This window comes from Paroedura picta, chromosome 2 (assembly GCF_049243985.1).
Source record: "Paroedura picta isolate Pp20150507F chromosome 2, Ppicta_v3.0, whole genome shotgun sequence".
Lineage (NCBI taxonomy): Eukaryota > Metazoa > Chordata > Lepidosauria > Squamata > Gekkonidae > Paroedura > Paroedura picta.
Genome location: NC_135370.1, coordinates 65,852,144 through 65,875,688, shown reverse-complemented (window position 1 = coordinate 65,875,688; position 23,545 = coordinate 65,852,144). Strand labels below are relative to the sequence as shown.

Genomic DNA, 23,545 nt, shown 5'->3' with positions numbered 1-23,545 from the left:
TATATTGACGGCATCCATACTAGAGTTCAAGGCCTCCCGCACCCGACTATCAGGGCACTATCAGGGCTGTGACGAGCCCAAGGTCACCCAGTTGGCTGCATGTGGAGGAGCGGGGAATGAAACACCAGATTAGAAGCCACCACTCTTAACCATACACCACCATGGCTATAATCCACAAGCAGAACACCACAAGTGATCCTTTGGATTCAACTCACTGATTTCTAGGATCTCTACATTTATCTTTCCATTTTCTGAGGCTATGAAAGGTCAAGATCTAAAACCATTGTTTCAAAATATGGACCTCTATAGCCTCTTTGTTCATCTGTCATTAATGCTGCTGCAGATGGAGACCTTGCACTGCACCCTGACTGTTTCAGGCACTTTCCTTCACAGGTCAGCTACTGTTATTTTAATCAGAGAAAATGGTTGAAGGGCAGGGTATTATGTTGAAGGTTCACATACCTAAGGAGCAGGAAGCTGTTCACTTTGCATTTTAAATTTAAATCAAAAAGTAGCTTGCCTTTTCAGCAAAGCAAGCAGCTTTATGGGGAAACTTCAAAGAGCCCTCTTACAGTGTGCAGAGTTCATCCTTAAGAGCATATGTAGTTTTGCTGGATCACAGCAGGGAAGGAAGAATGCAGCAGCTTAATTCAGCAGGCATTCAAGCACTGAAGTGACAGTACAGTATGAAAATGTGCAAATCCGAAAGAGACAGAGTACAGACAACCCTTTCTCAACCACATGTTTTATTTCTTTAGGAAATGTATATAAAGCCTCTCCAAAGATTTGCTTACAGCAACGATAATGATGCAAAGCCATTATAAAGTACAATCATAAAAAGTCTAATGCCATTAAAACAAGTCGGGGCATAATAACACAAAATACAGACCGAGGAACCCTCAAGGGGAAGGGCGATCCAAGTGGGTAGCCATGTGAGAAGGGCATGCCATAAATGAGGTGCCACTATTGAAATGCCCTCTTTCTGTCAGCCACTAATCTCAGAGTAAGAGTGGAACACCTGAAGTTATAATGCCCCCACTCTAGCCTCAGTCAGATTCTCCAAGGAGACACCATTCTCAATTCACACCAGCACTGTAATTTCTGAATGTCAAAAGTTCTGAAGAAACCCTCTACAATCATAAAGGATATAAACTTGTTGTACTACCCAATTGGCTACCCCATTAGTTACTGATGAATCTAATAAATAGTGACAGTATTTTCCATATTATATGTATTTTATGTACTGTTTTTCCATTCATTTTCCATTCACTTTCCATTTCTAAACATGGATGGAGTGTCATGATTCATGCAAAACATAAGATACGTAATACTAAGGTGAGAAGATCTAATACACATAATTCAAGATATTTTAATTTTAAACATCATTTTTGCATTAAAATATTTATACCACAATGCACAAGTAACAGTGATATGGCTATAAGGATTACCTATATTCTTTCCTTCTTACCACTGACTTTGGCAACATTATGTAATGTATTGACCATTTCAATTTGTTCCCATACAGTTAATTTATTTTACTTAAATTGCTTTTCATACAGCTGAGAAACAGCACCAACTCTTTTCAATAGGGAGGTACAACAGGAAGCCAATAGAACAATACACACCAAGTAATCTGAAAGTAAGTTGGTTTATGCTCTTCAATTGCTACACATAAACTGACCCAAAAGTACATTTGCCAGCAAGAATAGTGAGTGCCAGAGTAGAAACTGGCCACCCAATGGATTTTATCAGATTCTTACACAGGAATCTTGGATCCAATTATCATGACTCTTTCTGCATGCCTAGATTTAAATTAAGCGCACTATCGTAATAGTTGCAAAGTGAATTAACCGTCCAGTTGTTGCATTCAGTAAGCTAAGGAGGCACTGAATTTGACCTCGCAGTTACTCTCTCACAATCTAGTGACCCCATGATTTATTCTGGTGATTAAGATACTACATTAAAGTAAAATACAACAGAAATTATTTTGTTCTTCATTCTTTCAGAAACTTTAGTCTAAGGTCTCTGCTGCTTTTAATTATGGCATTATTCATACTTCTGCTATAACTTAACGGTACATTCACATGGGGCAACTATGTGTTTGAGAGCCAGCTTGCTGTAGTGGTTAGGAGTGCGGACTTCTAATCTGGCGAGCTGGGTTTGATTCCCTGCTCCCCCACATGCAGCCAGCTGGGTGACTTTGAGCTCGCCACGGCTCTGATAAAGCTGTTCTGACCGAGCAGTGATATCAGGGCTCTCTCAGCCTTACGTAACTCACAGGGTGTCTGTTGTGGGAGAGGAAAGGGAAGGCGAATGCAAGCTGCTTTGAGACTCCTTCAGGTAGAGAAAAGCAGCATATAAGAACCAAGTCTTCTTCTTCTTCCTCTACTTGTGCAGTCTGCACAGCATGGATTACCACCTTCAAATTGATGCCTGCCCTATTCACATGCTTATGATGCCCCAAACAAAGCCACACCTTCAGAGTTAACAGTTTCCATCTGGTGACTCACTCTCACCATCCCTGATAACCTCTCACTACCCCAAAATTGGTAAGTGGCAAGTACTGGAAGGAAGAGAAGAGAAAGGGATCTCCCCCCTACAGTAAAATACGAGGCGTGCATAATAAACTCTGCCCCTGATAAAGACTCTTTACCCAGGTTGTTTCCAATCCTGGAAAGCAACAAGGAACTGATACTTCACTTGGGATCGACTCCATAACAACCCATATAAGGCAGAAATCAGAATTACATTTGCAAAAGCCTTAAGTACAAAGGCATTTAGGCAGCTACAGCTGTTACTAACAGAACACTATAAAAACTCTGTGGTTTCTGTAAATTTTATTACTTGGAGAACGGCAGAACTAAAAGCAGTGTCCCTTTGAAGCATATGCAAACACACTCTTCAGGCAGCGTCTAATCAGGCTAATCTGGTTTTGAAGGCAATGGTAAGCAGTTGAGGATGTAGAAATATCATGTATATAGTATTTATTTAACAAATCCTCTTGGGAATCTTCATCACCACTAGCAGGAGAAAGACCAGGAGTTCAAAGACGATAGCTCACATCAAACAGTTCAAGATGCAGAGCTGAAGAAGGAACAATGACTTTACGACTATAAAAGGTTTCTAGCATGTTATATTTTCTGGTTTCTATTAACAAGCAAAGAACAGCAGAAGAAGCATAACTATAGAGGGAAAAAAACCTGACTTGTCTGTTCACAGCCACAGTCTCCACAGATGGGACCATGCTGAGAATTATACATATTGAAGAGATCATTGCTTTGATATTTCATGCTGCTTTATACTGAATCAGAAAACTGGCCCATCCAGGTTCAGCACTGTCAATTCAGACTGGCAGTGACTCTCTGGGCTCTCAAGGAGAGCTTACTACTAACTGACCCTTTTAACTGGCACCACCAGCAACTGAACTTGGGACTTTCTACATGCCAAGCAGGTGCTCCATGACTGACTGTCCCTCCCTTTATGATATAGGGATATCAAATGAAAGGGGTTTTTCTAACCAGGCATATATCAAGCTTTGCTTAAGCACTTCTCAAGAATCATGCTTTGGAGAAGGAATAACATTTTCCAAAAAGGGATAGCACAGTACAGCTAATCACGTCACACCTATTAAATTATTCCATCAAAAATTTAAAACTATCCAGGCTGGAGGTGTTTTATTCCAATAAAATCCAAAAGTAAAAGTGATCAGTCTTTCTCAACTTTTTTACCTTTGAGAACCCCCTGAAACATTTTTCAGGCTTCAAGAAACCTCAGAAGTGGCACCATCGTGCAGAATATGGCTGGGAAGCACAGTTGTGTACACACCACCCTGGGCCCCTCCCCTTCCCACCGCCTCCAGGCCCATCATTGGCCATTTGGGGGCATTATATAACTACGTACATACGTATGTACATACATACATACATACATACATTCAGGAAACCCTTCTAGAGCCATCAAGAAACCCCAGGGTTTCATGAAACACTGGTTGAGAAGGCCTATGATAACTGATCCGTACACCATACTCCTTCCTGAATCATCATAAGTTCTCAGGGCAGGCACACAATCACAACGAGGAATGGGCATGAAAATGAACACAATAGTGAAAGTCTATTGTACAACTTTTGGTGTTTTTTTTTACTGCTGTCCAAACCACACATCCTAACTTATCAAAAATGGATATTTCATTGCAGCATTTTTAACTGCTGAAAAAGGCAAGAAACTCACTGTTTAGAAGTCCTTTTAAAACACAGAATTTGCTTCTATGTGAACATTTTAAATAGACCTAAATTTCAAATAGCCTCTTGTGACCCAGCAAAGCACTAACTTTTTAATAAATATATGCTATGTTGCACATTTTTAGCAAGAAGTGATTTTCTTTAATTATGCAGACATGCTGCACTCAGGCACTAAAACAACCAAAAAAGACCTGAATAAAACAGAACCTCAGGGGAATCCAGAAGTGCATGAATATCTTGATTGCTGCTTCTACATCTTTTTCTTCATATGTCAGCAGTTTCAGGGGAAGCTTCTTCTATCTTCTATAAGTTTATTCACCAAAACAGATTTGTGGCTTTCTAAAGATCACAGCAGGATGACACAGCATTCCAATCCAACACAATTATTTTATTGTTATTTTCTATAGGCATTTTTAATTTCCCCTAATCTTGCCACCATATATAGCTATGTTAATTCTTGGAATATTTAATACAGTATTTCAAACTCCAGATTTTCACTCTTTTAATGATATTTGTGTGGCACACAACTTTTAGCAATGTAACATGCATATGACATGTAAAAGGTGAGTCATATAGGGGAAGAAAAATCCCTTACAGGGGCTCCTCATAGTGGCCCCATCTGTAACATTTACTTATATCAGATCTGCACTAGTTAAAGATTTCTGAGCAACATCAGTTTAGGAAATCTGCAAGGCGCATCTGCCATTTAAGTACCTGCAGTATGAATGAGGACAAAGAAATGGGTCAAACAATACAGAGTGAAAAAATACTGGTTGGAACAGGAATGTTTTAAAGCTTTGCATTATGACCACTGAAAAAGGTGAACAGAAAGAGGACTTATATTTAAAGCAGGGAATTACAAAGATGTGCATCGACTTCTGTAGTTATCCAGTAATCATACTGATATATGTGGAATACAAGCGCTGCATTTGCACGTAAGATGTTCTGCACTTTTTTAATTGAACTGAACAATCAGTGGAAACACAATAAATTTAACACGAGATCTACCCATTCTGATGCACATCTAAAAATAATATTTTAAAAGATTACGTATAAATATTATTGTTGTATATCACTCTTTCCTGTTTGGCTCAGGGTGGTTGATAACAAAGTTAAACACAATTATTAACAATAAAAACTGCCTGCTCTTATGATTTAACCCTATAAGGATTGAACAGAGCTTGGAGGGGGGTTTTCTACCTGTGGATAGGTTTTCAGGAAGGGAGGCTGGCCTCCCAAGGAGTTTTAACCAGACTTCAACCAGACTTCAACTGCCAGGCATTTGGTTGAGACCAACAGCGAATGAAGGGCCCCCCCTCCCCCCCCCGCTCCTCCCCCTCCCCCCTCTCCCCCCCTTCCTCCCAGAACTCCACCAGAGCGCTCTGGACCTGTTGTGGTATTGCACCGTTCCATCGTTATATTATTTTATTATATTGTTATACTGTTACATTATTCTGTTATATGGTTACAACCACTGTTATTAATTACTGTATGTTTTAACGAAGACTGTTTCATGTATCGTTGACTAGTTTTAATGTAAACCGCCCTGAGCCTTCGGGGAGGGTGGTATATAAATCTAAATAAATAAATAAATAAATAAATAAATAGGCCTGGAGGAACAGCTGAATTTTACAGGTCCTCCAGATCTGGGGAGGGATCCAATTTGTGATGTGAAAATAAAGATGAGTTCTCCCAATTATTCCTTAGCAATCCTGTTGAAGGAATTCCCCACCCACTTCTTCATTTATTTATTAGTAAATTTCTAGACCACCCCTATCAGCACTGGCATATTGTTCACGCCTTGTTTATCTGTTGTGGGGAGACAAAGGGAAGGCCGCTTTGAGACTCTCTTGGGTAGTGAAGATAAGGGTACAACCCCCCCCCCCCAGCTCTTTGTCAAGAAAAAGAAGAGGCTGTGTTAAATGCACACATAAGTTACAGTTATATAGAGTAATTAAAGCTGCTTATGCTTTTATTTTTAGGGAGAAGGTTTTACACTCAGGGTCATCTGCTTTCCAGGTTAGGGTTACACAGACACTCTGCACAACAGCACAATCATCTCTTGGATGGCATTTGTTCTAAAGCAGTACAATGTCAGCACAGCCTCAAAGAGCGACTTCAACAAATAGTTCTCACCAGCAGCTGAGGGAGGATGGTTTCTACACAAAGAGGTTGGTTGAAATTAGACACTGTAGCCAGACATAAGCAGGTACTGCCATGCTGCTGTTTTTGAAAATAACCCCCATTTGTATGCAGACAGAAGATATCCCAGAAGAAGGGGACTGGAAGAAGCAGACAGAAAATACACAGGAAGAATCAGAAAACAACATTCAAATCTATTGAATGTTTCAAATAAAGGAAGGTAAACTAATGCCATACTAGAGAGATAATCATTAACTCTATGATGACACACCCAGCATAAATTCAGGATTTTTCAGGATTTAACTGGATTTCCAGGCATAAAAATACAAGTGAAGTCACCTTTGAGTGACGTGATGCTTATCATACATCCACTGCCATCAGCCTGGCTCTGCCAACTTAACTATGACATCCAGTCAATCAGTCACTGAAGATACAGAGCCCACAGAGCCAAGATATAAGCAAGGGCTGGATATATATTAATACACTAATCACATTTGACCTAAATTGGATTACCATGGACCTGGGGGGGGGCTAAGAATATAAGATACTTCACACTCAGAACTCAGACAGCACTGCTAGTTGCCATTTCTTTCTCTCAGCATAGTAAAGTGGTTTGAATGCCAGACTAGGATCCAAAGACCCTGGTTCAAATCTCCACGGTGTCACAGAAGGTCAGTGGAGAAACCTGGGCCAACTATTGTCAGCCTGAATTACTTCACAGAGTTGTTGTCCCAATAGATAAGAGAACGGTGCTGTAATCCACTGGGGAGAAAAGTAGGGTCTAAATATCTAAATATACAATGTCACATGCCAAACAAGTACACTGTAGTATTAAGCTACACTGTAACAGTAATAATATCCTAATGTGAGCTCAGTAAAGCAAGAATCTAGCTTCAAAGTAGTATTTACTCCCACAGATTTACTGTGATTGAAACAGTCATAAAGATACACCTTTGACCTTCTGACACATCTATCACAACATTATTTTCCTGAGACTTAAAGGTGTTCCAGCATTGCCCCAGTAAGCTGCTTCTCATTTTCCCAAGTACCAAACAGGCTGACCAGTTATAATTCAGAAAACTAAAACTGGGTATGGGTATGGCTGCACAAGTCTAAAGGCTGTGACAAATTCTGAGGCCTCTAAACCTTTGTCAAAGTCTCTAAAACTCCACTTTAAACTATGGGAAGTAGCAAATTTCCAGATAATCTTCTGATAATTCTACTAGGTAATGACTGCATTGTAAACAGTAAATTTAAGGGATCTAAAAGATGACTTTGCGGGCTGTTCACGTATTAGTCCGACAGACGAGACAATATCCCATCCCAAACACCATAAAGCTGCTAGGCAACCAAGCAGACCCTTAGATACCAGTGTGATAGATGAAACATGAGAACCTGACTGGAACACTGAACAGAAGAGAAAGGCTCCCTCCTGGGCCCTGTCTTTTGCTACGATACACAAACAGGACACAGACAGACCCACGCAAATATAATTTTTAAGAGACTAAAGTTACCTCTTGAGCAGGTAACTTCTTCTACCCATTTATATGTTGTTGTTAGGTGCGAAGTCATGTCCGACCCTCGCAACCCCATGGACAATGATCCTCCAGGCCTTCCTGACCTCTACCATTCCCCGGAGTCCATTTAAGTTTGCACCTACTGTTTCAATGACTCCATCCAGCCACCTCATTCTCTGTCGTCCCCTTCTTCTTTTGCCCTCGATCGCTCACAGCATTAGGCTCTTCTCCAGGGAGTCCTTCCTTCTCATGAGGTGGCCAAAGTATTTGAGTTTCATCTACAGGATCTGGCCTTCTAAGGAGCAGGCAGGTCTGATCTCCTCTAGGACTGACCGGTTTGTTCACCTTGCAGTCCAAGGGACTCGCAAGAGTCTTCTCCAGCACCAGAGTTCAAAAGCCTCAATTCTTTGACGCTCGGCCTTCCTTATGGTCCAACTTTCGCAGCCATACATTGCAACTGGGAAGACCATAGCCTTGACTAAACGCACTTTTGTTGGCAGGGTGATGTCTCTGTTTTTAGGATGCTGTCTAGATTTGCCATAGCTTTCCTCCCCAGGAGCAAGCATCTTTTAATTTCCTTGCTGCAGTCCCCATCTGCAGTGATCTTGGAGCCCAGGAAAATAATAAAATAAAATCTGTCACTAACCCATTTATATAACTATAGACAACAGATCTGAGTCTAAAAGCTCTATCTTTTGATTACTCGATGTCTTCCTTTTGTTTCCAGCATCTGCAAGCATATTATTGGTTAGTGTATGGGATGTGGTTATTTTGATCGGCTATTATAGGGTATGCATAAAACTTTAAAGAGTCTTTTTGCATTAAATCTTTCCTTTAGGTTCAATCCCTATTTAAATAAATTACAAAGTAGGGATGAAGTTTGCACCCTAATCCAAAATCCATGTTCTTGGAAGTAAGTCTCATTATTTTAGACTGAACTTATTTCCCAATAACAGGTAATTTCCAGACTTACTGCCATATTCTAAATATAATGGCAGCTTGATCACATGTAAAAATGAATGAAATGGACTTAGATATGCCTAAATCTCCATTCAGCTGAGATACATGCAATAAAGATCTTTCCTGTAGTGGCACCTTGCTGCTGAATTCCTTCCTTGCCACTACCCACCTTGAAAGATTTGGGTATAATATGCCATTTCAAATTTACTTGGGCATTTAGTGTTCTGTTTTGTTTGTTTTAAAATAGGGAGACATCTTCCTTTCAAATCCGATAATTTCTATTTGCTTGAAATGTTAATTATCACATGGTGTATTTGTGGGATTTTAAAAACATTTATTGTTGTAAATGTCACTGGCTTTAATAGATATTAGTAATTTGATTTTCAGTGTTGTATTCTAGCAGGCTGCCTTAAGAACTTTATGTCTACAAGACAGTTAGCTTCCAGTTAAATATTTTCTACATACATAAAACAGTCTGCTAACAAGTGTGAATAGTTTTCCCTTACTCAAAATGAGCTATTCCTCTGTTATTTTTCTTGAAAAATCAGGATGAGAAAGAATATTATGAATGTTACCAGAAATGCTCACAGTACATACTCTGTTCACACATGCACTCCTAGATTTCTGTGTCAGGAGATGTTTTGTCTGGGCTTGAAATGAGCACACATGTGAGAGCAGCTTGGAATGGCAGACAGGGAAAGATAAACTACTTGTTTTAATCTTTGTTGAATCTTGTAAGATCAATAAAAGGAAAAGCAGGAAAACAATAGACAAACCAAAAAAGCAACATACGGTAACACAAAATTCTGGAAATTGCTTAACTGCAAATAACAAGATGGCATATAAAACTCAAACCACTAAGTAAAAAAACAGCAACAACAAGCAAATCACATAATTCTTAGTGTAAGTGTCCTAGTAATGCTAGATATTCCTCCCTCAGGCTGATCCAGAAAGTGAGAATCTACCCTCCAAAGGAAAAAGAGGCAGAGGAAAAAACACCAGTTAAAGCAGGGAGGAAGATGAGATGAAAATGCTCCTAGTTATGTGACACCACAGATTTTCTTAGGAAAAATACAATCTTTGAATAACCTTCCAGAGAATATTACTTTAGCCTCCATGGATGTGCAATCTCTGTATACCAATATCCAGTACACAGATGGATTACAAGCCATAAGGAATATGAGACACATGAGAATACACTCAGGCTGAGAGAGGGCTTCAATAAGGGTGGCACTTTGTGGGAGCCTCTCCATACTGTTTGCCACCTTATGGTCCCCATTATTACATTACATGAGTGCATTTAAATATTAGACCACTGAAGAAGACGCATTGGGTTTTCTTGTTTCTTGTCTGATCCATGTGTCTAAATGTTTTGGATTTGTGCATGACATGATGTTTTCAAGTTCTGTATGTGCACATGTATTGAAATAAATAGTAGTAGTACATTCATGTTGTACTTATTTGGTCTTTTATACCGGAATATATGCTAAAACAATGAAGTTGGTCTTAGACCTAAAACCTGCCTCCCGCAGTTCCACAGGGCTTGCAAAATGGCGCTCCTCTGCCATTTTGAGGTCGATTGTATTGAGCCCCTAGAAACTCTTCCCCATTAACTGAATCCTGAACCAAACAACCTACAGGATCATAGTTAACAGGTTAATGTTGTCATCATTAGTGGAAATATAATTGGAATTGTTATCACTAGTTACTGAAACTACTGTTACTATTGTGTTCTACTTGAAGTTATTGAATTACAATGCACTTATCCCTGTGTTCTATGTAAACAGCCCTGAGTTGCAAGGGAAGGCAGTATATAAATAAGTTAAAATACAGAGATCCAGATTTCAATAACCATTTGACCATGAAGGTCATGGTGAGTCAAGTCACTCACTCACCCAAAATGATTTTCTAGGGTTGTAGTGATAAAAATTAGAGGAATAAGGCAAGAATTTTGTATGTGAAAACATGTGGTAGAAAATGCAATGAAAGTTCATTTGGAAGTGAAATGGTGTTCTTGAGGGAGGCAGGGAGAAGTGGTGGCATTCTGATGGGAAGGAAGGTCAGCTGGGGGAAGGGAAAGAGTGAGGGACAAGAGGGCTCCGCGGGCAGCCTAGAGAAGATGGAGGCCATTTGCTGGGCGGGACAGAGCGATGAAGCTGACAAAGAAATCGAGGCCTGGTTCACTGCCCTCCTGCTGCCTCCCTTGAAGAGCTGGGGACACCGGCTGTAGTGGCGGGTGAGGGGAGCGGTGGCGGGTGGCTCAAGGACGGAGAGGCTAGCGAGTGAGGCCTGGCCTGCTGCCTACCTCACATAAACCTCTCTGCAGCCTCACCAGAAAAGGAAATACCCACTGATCAGCCGCCTTAACCTTTCCCATGAGCTGAGCAGCAAGAAACCCCCGCGGGCAGATCAAGAAAGGCCTCAGCAAGACCAGGAGTGCTTTGGGCTGCTAGCCAGACTTGGGTCAAGAACACTCTTGCAGGAAGCCAGGCTGACAACCACTCCTCTGGCTGGCTCTTCCCTTTTTTACTGCCCAGATTGACAAGGGAGCACCACAGTGTGAAAGCCCTGGAGCAGGGCCTACCTGGGTCCCCTAGGCTGCCTAGAAGGACCTGGCAATCTCCTACAGGGTGCAAGGCTCCAGTGCTTAGGATCCAGCTCATCTTCTGTTCTTTTGGGGCGACCCTTTGACACCAGCTGTACCTTTGACAGCAGCAACATCAGTGAGATGGGAGGGAAGGAGAAAGGGAGGGGTAGGAAGCACCCTTCCCCTTCTGCATATGCCCCCAAGCTGGGAATGACACCCCTCTGGCTCACTGCTAAATGCAAAAGGTAGGTAGGCCAACACAGGGGGCCACTGGAGGCCAGAGAGGGAAGCAGCTGGTCTGGCAGCTGGATCCATCCTCAACAGAAGTGAGTTGGAGCTCCTGGACAGGGACATGCTCAGCCAAGAGGGCTCCAGGCTGGAAGAAGGCAAAAGACAGGCAGGCGGGATGGTCAAGAGCAGCTCTGGCTTGCTTACTCTCCTCTGCGGCCACAGCAAGGCTCATCAAAGATGGAGTTAAGATGGTGGAGGGAACTTTTGTGAGTCACTGCTCACTTATTCAGATCCAATAGAGAAGGAGTCCATGAGCACCTTATAGATTAACAGAATTGGTGACAAGAGTAGGAGCCTTAATTTTTTCACATAGGTCTTATGCAAAAATTGGATTCTCACAACTTTTTTTCTCTTCTGGTCAAGAGATGGACTTTAAAAATGGTCAGCTTGGTTTAGTGATTAAGAGCAACAGATTCTAATATCAAGAGCCAGATTTGATTCCCTGCTGCATCACATGCAGCCAGCTAGGTGATATAGGGCTAGTCACAGTCCTCTGAGCTGTTCTCTGTCAGCCTCACCTACCTCACAGGGAGTCTGTTGTGGGGAAAAGAAGGGATTGTAAACCACTTTGAGATTCCTTGGGTAGTGAAAAGCAGGGTATAAAAACCAATTCTTCTTCTACTATCACTACTATTTAAATCCTCTACTCCATCACAATAGTTTGTTAGCCATTAAGAAGCCACAACACAACTGTTTGTGCTGCAAACCAAACTGAGTTACTGGCTAGAGTTTACTATCTCTCTCTCTCTCACACACACACACACACACCATGAACAGCAGGTAATTTCCTTCATCTCCCCCCCTTCTCCTTGTGGAAATGCTGCTCATTACCCACCTCTCCTGGTAAATGTAAATGGATCTATTGGGTCTGCAAATACTGCTATAAATATTGCATGAGTATGTTGTAAAAATTGCTAGTCTGAGAAGAGATGCCAGTCTGATAATCCCAAAACATAAAATATTGAGCACAAGCCTAATATGAACTACATTCCCATGGCTACTAACTTTTGAGGCAATTATATTTTTGAAAGGATTGTCCCACATCTAAAACACATATTTAAAAAAAAAACATGGGTGGCAAAATGCTAATGTGTCTTTTACGGAACGATCCAAAAACAAAAAGGCACATTTCTTTTTTTTTTCATTCTTGAGAACAGTTAACGGAGTTCAAGCAAGCTTGAGAGTTCTCTAAAACGCTTCACCAGGGTATTTATTTGAAGCCAAAAGAAGTAGGAGAAAGTAAGACGTATCAAGCAAGGGCATTAAGGCTCCTATCCCTATCTGAAAGGACGGCTGCAGATGGCTTAGCTCAGGGGTAGTCAACCTGTGGTCCTCCAGATGTCCATGGACTACAATTCCCATGAGCCCCTTCCAGCAGTTGCTGGCAGGGGCTCATGGGAATTGTAGTCCATGGACATCTGGAGGACCACAGGTTGACTACCCCTGGCTTAGCTGACTACAAAGGTCAGTGATATGGCCACCAAGGATCCTGATGGTGGCTGGAAGAAAGAGATGGGGAGGGGGGGATATGGAACACTGCCACTGAAAATATGAAAACCGGCAGTTGATCCCCTTTGTCTCCACTACCAGACAAGTCATACAGATGCAGTGAATGAAAACGTGTTTGCCACTTACGTAGCCAACAGCAATTTAAGAGCAAGAGTGCCAGTTGTTTCCTCAATATGGTCACTTTATACAGTGCTGAGATAATTACATTTCAGCAGCAGGAAATGGGATACAAGGATCATCACAAAACAAAGCCAGCTCAAGGTATTTTGGCATGGGGGAGGGGCTGCAGAGCTGCCAGCTGTGAGTTAGGAAATACCTGATGATATGAGGGGTAGAGCCTAGGAGGGCAGGGTTTGAGGAAGGGACAGACCTCAGAAGGCTACACTGCCACAGCCCACTCTCCAAAGCAAGTATTTTCTGCAGGGGAATAGATCTCTGTCATCTGGAGATTAGCCGTAATAGCGTCAGATCTCCAACCCCCCCTCCCCACCAAGGCTGGCAACCCCAGGTGGTGTCACACCAATACCCTGAGGTGGTGTTTTTTAAAAGTATACTGTACACCATCAGTTCATGAAACAACCAATATTCTCCTACGCTTTTCTCCCATTTTTAAATTACATCAGCTCAATATTACAATAAGGTAGTCTTCGTGCAACGAAGCATTTTGCTGTTACGGAGGTTAACATAATTCAAATTATCCAACTCAAATCCGCATTTTGTTCAGGCAAGAATACTCAACTTGCAAGAAACTTTTAAAGCATCTGACCTGAATAATACATAGTTTACCATCAACAGCTATTGCATAGAACAAAGCCATGTACACTAAAGTTACCCTACCCAGCAGCTGGTTTTCAGGGCCATATCAACAGTGCAATCCCCTGCAGAGTTATTCCACTCTAAACTCACTGGTTTTGTTTGGTTTAAACTGGAATAACTCCATAAGATTACACTGATAACCTCCTTTCAGCATTCCACAGCCTACTCCTAGGAACACAAACACACGTGCAAGAGCCTCAATGAATTAAGGGCAAAAGTTCTAACTCCTTAGATAGTTCAACACACCCTTACAACACATCAAATTAAGACTACCAGTTCTATTAGAAAATTACCCTGACTATGTCGGCTACCCCTGCCCTGACAATCCAGTAACAAAACCCTCACCCCCCCCACACACACACTTCTCTCCCTACTATAAACAAAACACCACCATAAAATTAAGCTGTGTACAAAAGAACACAATTTAAAAGCCCATACAATGCACTTCAGGGGGGGGAGTGTTTGACAACCTTTACTGACAAGCTCCCACTTTATTTTATGGTTAATCAACCTGAAGTAATTGCTATTACTATCCCTGCATCACTTCTGCAAGATCACAATCCTTTTTCCCCCATCACCCATAATAAAGGTGCACAGAAATCCCAGGAAAAAGCTTCTTTTTTAATTTGGAGGGCAAAGGATAGAAATATGTGAGCCAACAATACTTGAGATGAATCCTTCCTGAGGAGGAGGAGGAGGAGGAGGAGGAGGAGGAGGAGGAGGAGGAGAACAAGAACAAGAAGAAGAACAAGAAGAAGAAGAGTTGGTTCTTATATGCCGCTTTTCCCTACTCGAAGGAGGCTCAAAGCGGCTTACAGTCGCCTTCCCATTCCTCTAACCACAACAGACACCCTGTGGGGTGGGTGAGGCTGAGAGAGCCCTGATATCACTGCTTAGTCAGAACAGCTTTATCAGTGCCGCGGCGAGCCCAAGGCGAGCCAACAAGTGTGACTGAATACAGAGAGATGTACCATTGCAGAAGGAGGCCACATAAGTTGATGACAACAAAATTAAACTGAAGTAAGTGCCACCTTAAGGACTAACACTTATATTCCAGCATAAACTTTCATAGAATCAGAGTTGTGCACCTGTAGGAGATATGTTTATACTTGAGCACAAGCAACAGAAAGGATAAGAATCTGGAGGTATTACAAAGAGAGGCCAGCCTGAAATAATGCTTTGAGGCTCTCTGATGCTTCCCACTGAAATCAATGTGACTTATTTCTGAGCAAAGATAGTTAGGAGTATCAACCTTAAGGGGGATATGTATATATGATAGCAATCAAGTTCTTTCTCTCCAGGAAGACCTGATTCACATACATTCCTTCCTGACAACTGAGCACCTATCTGATCCAAGACAGGACGAAAGCTACACACACACACGCACCACCTTTTGTATGCATGCTCAAATCTGGAAAGTTCATCCTAAAGTCAACAAGGGCTGGCCCTGCTAACAATGTCCTCACCCCTAGGGGAGGTCCTTGAGTGCACAAGCAGGGTTTAGTGGGAGAGGACGTCTTTTGCAAGCAGGTTCCAGAAGCACCAGTTAAAAGGATCAGGTGACAGGAAAGCCTTCTACCTCAGCCTTAGAACACTGCTAACCATCAGAAGAGCCAATCTTGAACTTGAGGGAACAGTGGTCTGATTCTGTAATACCATTCATAGGGATGTGTTCAAACTAGCAGGCACTAAAAACTCCCCCACTTTATACAACCTTTATAACTACTCTGGAGGAGAGTATGTGAGGGAGTGATTTGGAGGGTAGGGGAGAAAGATTCTGCCAAGGGGGAGAGGAGATGATGGATCAAACGCTGGCTGCCTGCTACAGAAACTAGCATTTTTTCCCCTTGGCAGAGTCCTGACTCTCAAATATGTACTTCCCTGGCCACTTCACATCACCATGGTGGGGAAATGCAGCAAACATGAAATCATCATGACACAGAGAGGAGCAGGGGGAGAAGGAAAATCAGGCAATATCCAACCAGAATATGATGCCAAACCTATATCCAAAGCACCTGATGAATTTTGCCCTGCAGAAAGCCACTTGGCAACCTGCTGCGTGAGCCAGCTCCTTTCCAAAGCCAAGGAACTGCTTTTCCATAATGACTGCATTTCAGATTGAACAAGGCACTCCAAGAGAGATCAAAGATGCATATTTAAGACTGCAGATGAGTGACTCCAGTTCGTCACTGCTTAGCAACCCTGACCACCTTGCCAGGCGGTGCCAAAAAGGGTTAACATTTTGCATCCCTTCCAATGTATGCCTATCAGCACTGGCAGAAAAGGAGAGGGGGGTTCAAGAAGAAGACTACCAAAGGCAAAGCTAAACTGGATCAATTAGCAAAGTGTATGGAGGGGGGACGGCATGTGTCACAACAAAACACCCCCGAACTCTTCACACTCTACTGGCGAGCAGAGTGAGAAAGCACACTGTACTCAGGGGAACAGTTTATCCCAAACAGAAATGTGTCAGCTATCAAGTCAGATATTTAAAAAGTTGGAGAAATATCATGCAGTCAAGATTCAAATTTATTCTAGTCTCTCACACATATGCCTGTCACCTCACATATGCAAACTGCTGGGCTGACACACCATCACAGAGGCTGAATTATGAAAGCAAGATCAGAGACAAGACTGAGGCCAAAAGGAAGAACCCAGGATCCTAGTTCTGTCTTTCAAATTCCACTTCATCTACCACTAACTGGCAAGACCTAATGTCAGTACAGCTTTCTGTACTAACTCTATCAACATCTGCCTCTTCCTTCACAACCGATTAAGTCCTTTCCCAGGAATAATTCTCAGAGAGTGAAGCTTCACTCAGCTCAGTGGTTTTCAGCCTAATCAGCACTAGGACCCAGTGGACTGTGACAGTGTTATAGCCTCACCAGGTTCAAGGTTACAATTTCAATCAGAATGCAAAGGGAACTTGGTATAGGGCAACCTTTCTCAACTTTTTTACTGTTAAGAAAACTCCTGAAATATTCTTCAGGCTTCAAGAAAGTCCAGAAGTAGTGTGATCATTCAGAAGGTTGGGAAGCATAGCTAAGTACACACCCACCTGGGGGGCCCTCCCAGTCCTCTCCAGGCCGATCATTGGCCATGGGGAAGGTGTGTTGACATGACCATATATGGTCATATCACCTGATAAATGTTTAACAAGTTTAAAAATATATACAAATTAATTAACTCCCACACATTTGGAAGACCCTTCCAGAAATGTCATGAAACTCCAGGGTTTCGCAGAACCCTGGGTGAGAAAGTCTGGTATAGGAAATACTAGCCAAGCATTCGGAGATATCTCATCTGGACCCTTCAGTCTCACTTCAAATTACACTATAGGACAGAGACAGCCTTAGTGGCTTCAGTTGATGAGCTCCACCATGCTTCTTTGTTGAGCCTACTGGTCTTATCTGCAGCCTCTTGACACAGTGGACCAAGCCATCTTTTTGAGGTATTTGAAGACAAAGATATCAGGAGAAGTACTTTGGACTGGTTTAAATAATTCCTCACAGACTGGCCTCAAAGGGTTGCCATTGGAGACCTCTGGCCATCAGTGTGGGACTTATCCTGTGGGCTTCCATAGGGTGCAGTCCTAGCCACCATTCTATTAAACCTCTATGTAAATCCACCTTGAGCCCTCAGGGGGATTATGAGGTAAAAATCTAAACCTACAAATAAATAATAGTAAATCATGCACATTGGGGGGGGGGGGTTGGCTGCCATCAGTATGCTGACAACACCCAGCTTTATATCTGTCTTCTTGCCCAAATCTCCTGGCGATGAGGCAGAGGTACAGCCCCTACCTGTACAGGGCAGTTAAATGACTAACAAAGTGAACCTAAATCCCAAAAAGGCAGATGAAATGCTGGTTGGATAGGCAGAAATCTTGAAGGGCATTGTGCTTCCCACCTTCAATGGAGTCAGCTGACCCTTGTTGACTTGGTCAAGAGCTTTGAGATTATACTGGATTATACTTTGAGGTTATACTGGGTCCAGCATTAATTTTAGACTTGAAAAAAATGTTTTCCATCAACTTCAGCCCAGAAGATGCCCCCTACCTTGACTCAGCTGATCTGGCCACCATGATCCAGGCCCCCGTAACACAGAAACTAAATTACTGTAATGTACTCTACACAGGTCTCCCTCAAAGTCAACTCAGAGACTTCAGTTGGCACAGAATGCCATAGCTCATTATCAAGAGCTAAGCAGGGAATGAATAATAGCTCCATTCTGCAGTCACTCCACTGGCTGCCCATAAATTACCAGGCTCAATAATTGCCTCATTCAATACTGGCTATCTCATGCAATGGACTTTGTGGCCCTGAACCTTCATATCTGTGGGACTGCCTCTCCCCCTTTGCTTTGTCACAGCAGCTACGCCCATCTGATCATGGCCTCCAAATGAGCAAGATAAATAACTGTCTGTCCATGAGCATTCCTTCTGTTTCACCTTATGGAACAGCCTGACTGATGAGATCAAGAAGCCTCCGGCTCTCCGGCCATTGTCCAAACAATGAGAATCTGAATCTCAGGAGGGATTATTTTTTAATGAAAGGAATTATTATCACAGACTGATTTAGGACAAATGCATTAATAAAAGGAAAGAGAATACAGGCAGTACTAATGGGTGTAGTATATACTACCTGTTACTGTAAGTATTACCCTGTAATGTAATTTCTAAATCATGTAACAGGCCATGTTAATATTGATATTGTTTTAGTTCAGTCTTGTTCAAGATATTTTCTTGGTTTTAATTTCCACATCCTAATCCTACAGGCCCTCCATAAATCAGATGTGGCGTGCCATTTCCCACCACCAATCCTATTACATTGTTTATTGGAAATCCCAGCCTCCTGGCTGCATTGATTTACACTGCATAATCCATGTTGAGTATTAGAGAAGGAAGCAGACTATAAAAGCCATTAAAAATAAGCCAAGAGTCGGATCCATGAGGCATACTCCACCACTGCAAGACCTTGTCTCATCCAGCTACTTCTCTGACTGGGCATGCAAACAGAAAGTGAGGCACCCTTGCTCTCTGAAAGATGCATACTAGCAGCTTAGGCTTCCAAAACAAGAGCAGCTTTGTCAGGCCCATGATGTTGCAGACCACTGATTTAGCTAGCTGGAAGAGCGGCTTGCCTAGGCTGTCTACAAGTGACGACTGGAAGCAATGTAATGAACGATGCCAAGAAGGAAGATGTGTTCTTCCTGAAACCAAACGGAAAATAAAGTCTTCACGGTGAACTGCAATGACTGAAGCTAGAACCAAAATTTTCTTTGAGTACCTGAAGAGGAGGGGGTTTGTTGTCATTCCTCAAGTTCTAATTACCGAGTGTCAACTACACAAACACTAAGAAATTAACCCACCCTCCAAATTTTTGTTCCAGATGTCATATGTGTCCAGGCAGATATGAGGGACAGGGCACCAGATGTCAATGCTTTCTGGAGGAGGGGCCAGATCTTTCACATCCTGTTGTCAAACAAACAGTTTAACAGGTAAAACTTAGCTGCATCTCAGAGGGGCCTTTTAGTACTGTACTGGTTTTCATTATTTTAAGCAATGTTGTAAGCCACTGGGGGGAGGGTAGCAGGTCTAGGAGCACTGGCATAATAAAAGTTTAATAATAAACAAAGACCTGGCTGAAATAAAGCAAAACTGTCCATATTGTCCATCCTTCTTTACATAGTTATTTCTTTCATCACAACTCCCACTCTCTCATACACACACAAACAAACACTTTATCTCTCTTCCTTTTGAGCTCAACAACAGAAAGCTCTAGCACAGAAAACTTTCACATCCCCAGTAACCTGGCTGAGGGAATCTCAGCAGCAGATGAGCTATTCAGTGTTAGCTGAGTGGCCAGGATAGGAGAACTGGCACCATCTGGACTTGCGCATGTCTTTAGAACAAGGTTGGCCAAACTATGGCTCTCCCAATATCCATGAACTGCAGTTACCATGATCCCCTGCCAATGTGCCATGCTGGTGGGAGCTCATGGTAATTGTAGTCCATTGACATTGGGAGAACCACAGTTTGGCCACCCCTGCTTGAGGAGGAGCAACACACCACAGAAGCCAAGCCCTATCGATGACCCCTGTGCACCACAAACAATAGGGTTTTGGAACTCCCCTGGGCTGCAAACAGTCTGAACTGGAAGACAGTTCTGCACATCCCAACACAGTGACGAGTGTGTTGTGCAGTCCACATGTACAGGAGGAAGAGGAAGAATTAGCTGTGGGAGAGGAGTCCAGCCTAGCAGTCAGAAAATCATGTTCCTTTGGGGATGGGGGGGCATTCGCTAGAAAGAGGCCTTTCTAAGAATTCATAGCTCACTGGAAAAATAATTTATTACTGTAAAATGGAAAGGCAATATAGGAAGATAATCTTTATTTTAATCTTTGTCGCTGGAGTGGCACTTCAGGAAATAACTGGGTCTCTTAGAAACTTGAAAACATTTACAAAAAAAGAGTTGGATCATTCTTCCCCAATTATGTCAGCGGCCCTATTTATTCATAGCACCAAATTTCATTTTTACCAAAAGCTAAAGTTATTGTGCTAGACAGAAACAGAAGGGAGTCAACTAACATCATCTAAACATTCTGCACCATTGTGTATGATAAAACCCATGCTAGAATAACCCACAATTATGACCTTTCTACAGAATCCCAACATTCAAACCACATATATACAAAATATCAAATACCTATGCAAAATATCAAATACATAATGCCAAATCAATGACTCCTTATGTGCAACTAACTGAGGATAAACATATGCTTATGTTGAGAGGAATGTTGCATATGTTGAGAGGAACAGGAGAGATAAGAGGATTGGCTAAACATATAGAATTATGAACCTTATGGGTGGAGTTGTATTATTAATGCATGTACTTCATTTTTTTAATTTTAACAGAAGCATTCTACAGCATGATAGCTGGAATTGTTATAATAAATGCATAGCAAATGGTATCGAAAACAATAGTCTGGAGGTCCATGCTATCCATTTCCAACTGAAACAGCACAAATCCAATAGAAGACAAGAGAAGACTCCAACAACCTTTTCACCACTCAAGAGCTTTAACAAAATGTCCTGCTGCATTTCAGTCCCATCAATAAGGACAGCATTAAAAATGCCTTAGTTCTGAAGATGAAATTCCCCGGTCTGACTTTAAGCCCAAAGTATATACTTGATTTACAAACAGATATCATTATCCAGATTACTGCATCACCTTATTTATTCACATGTTGTCTACAGGCACACACAGATCACCCATAAAGGCACAGCAAAGAAGCCAACGAATCTGAGAAGAAAACTGAATCGTATCTATTTCCCCTTGTCAGTTAATGAAAATTAAGCTGAGATAATCAACGTATGCACTTTTGTACAGCAGCTATGTTCACGTTTAAACACAATAGCGAGAGGCAGAGTTGAAACAAAAGCTGCATCTACCTGAGATTTCTTTTCTCGGTCTCGGCTTAGATGTTGAACACGCGCAACAAATCCACAGAAGCCTTGGTAAGAAACCCAGCCCATTCTCCCAGGCTGCACTAGCTTTATGCATTGGCTTTGTTCGACTATAAATCATGTCACTGAGCAAGACGATGGGGACGAGGGCAGGAGAATTCCCTCGGGCAGATCACTTTCCTGAAGAGTTTCCCAACCACGTTCACTCATTGTGCTAGCGCGGCGAGAGCGGACCCTACCGTGCATGGGGGAGGGAGGGGGATCAACAAGCAACCTTCAAAGAATGGGGGAGGCGGGGGGGGCGGGGAGCCCAGATCCAGAAGGAAACCCCTTGCCCGACCCACCCCAGCCAATCCTTGCGCCCAAACTGGATCCCCTTGTCCTCCAGACCGGGAGGCGTCCGCACAGCTCCGAAGCTAGCGGATCGCCCCCAAGCATGCTCCCTTCCCCCCGCTCAGCCAGGCATCCTCTCCCCTGCTTCCCCCTCCCCGTGCGGAAAGCCCATCGAACATGACAGCGCGAGGAGGGGGTGCGAATACCTGGCAGCGGTCTGAATACTGGGGGCGGGCGCAAAGGAATCTGCACTCCTGCTCGTCCTAAAAGAGGCATTCAGGCGAGCGGGGGCAACTGATGCGCCTATTTCTTCCTGCTGCCGCCGCTGCCCTTGTTAGTTCTGCCGCTGCTGCAATGCATGGCTGATGCGCTCCTCCACCCTAGTGTTGCTGATAAAGCTGCAGCTTGGGCTTGGTAAGAATGGAGCCTCTACCGCGCACGCGCATGTAGCGCTCGCTCTACATGGGGAGAACCGGTAATGCGCAAGCGCAGTACACTACCGCTCGGGCGCCCAGAATGAGCATGCGCCCCGCATAGCGTCAATTGCGCGTGCATCCCTTGGCCGTCCAACATAGGGAACGCGCGCGCCTCCCGTTTACAAGAAAGCGCCGGCGCTTACTCGTTTACAAAAATAAAACCAGTTGCCTGGAGAAATATGAGATTTAAACCCAGCGTCCGGCCATAGACGATATCCTTGAAATCGTCAACTAGGACGAGTCTTAGTTCACATGTGATTTCGGCTACTTTGAAAAGTTCCCGGAGCCATCTTTCTTCCAATCATAAACTTCCCGGTGTAGAGCGGCCAATTATTGTGCCGCTCTGCTAACGTTAGCTACGACGTCTTCCTGGCACGTCACTGTTTCCTAGCAACTTTTGTCAATTTGTTACAGTAGTCGAGCTTAACTGTTATTGTGGTTTTTTATGGGTCCAGCAAAAAAAAATCAGGTACGACGTGATTAAAGTAGTTATTGATTAGTGAAGCATATAGACAATTTAGGAAATAATTAAGGAAATCAATGAATTGAGGGAAATGTTTAGGAATTAATCAATTATGAAGTAATTAAAGGACTAGGGCATAATTAATTTAGGAAATTATTCATTTATGGACACAAATGACTTTGGAAGCATAGAATTTAATTTAGGAAGTAATTGAGCAAGTAATCCATTCTGGGGAAACAAAAGGCAAGAAGTTGTACAGGTCAGAAGTAACTATTTAAGAAACAATTGATTAAGGAAATAATGTAAAGCAATTAGTTGTAGATCACACATTCTTTTGAGGTAAAACTCTGATTTTTATTCACAGGTCTCATGAACATGTCTGTCCCCAAGAAACTGAAGAAATAAAACCATTCATCCCATTCTTGGATTCCACAAATACACAAGCCATTGAAGAGTACTATTTATTTATTTTATTAGATTTTTATACCGCCCTTCCATATGTCTGAGGGCAGTTTACATATAATGTCGCTGGGGAGATACATGGAATGACCTAACGTATAATGAATGACCTGAGCCTCCGGGGAGGGCGGTATATAAGTATGATAAATTAATAAATAAATAAAATAACATAGTCAAAAATAACATCATCAACAGTGGTTCTGAATCTTAATCAACAATAACTAATAATCAATAAATAAGCCCCCAGAGAGGTCAGACGGGTTCAGGGCATGGATGTTGTTGGGTT

At 42.4% G+C, this 23,545-nt stretch overlaps 1 protein-coding gene across 30 annotated transcripts in view; it reads right to left on the bottom strand.

The window, feature by feature from the left end:
• CLASP1 (cytoplasmic linker associated protein 1) overlaps positions 1–23,545 on the bottom strand; it is a 260,988-nt gene that overhangs the window by 220,999 nt on the left and 16,444 nt on the right. For 11 of the 30 annotated variants that reach the window (XM_077320503.1, XM_077320501.1, XM_077320507.1 and 8 more), the window contains exon 1: positions 22,068–22,304. The exons of 1 other annotated variant lie outside the window; for it this stretch is intronic. The gene's annotated coding sequence lies outside the window, so the exon portion shown is untranslated. Of the gene's footprint in view, positions 1–21,513; positions 21,712–22,067; positions 22,306–23,545 lie in introns of those variants that run through there. 18 more of the 30 variants (XM_077320524.1, XM_077320513.1, XM_077320523.1 and 15 more) reach the window with 4 other exon arrangements.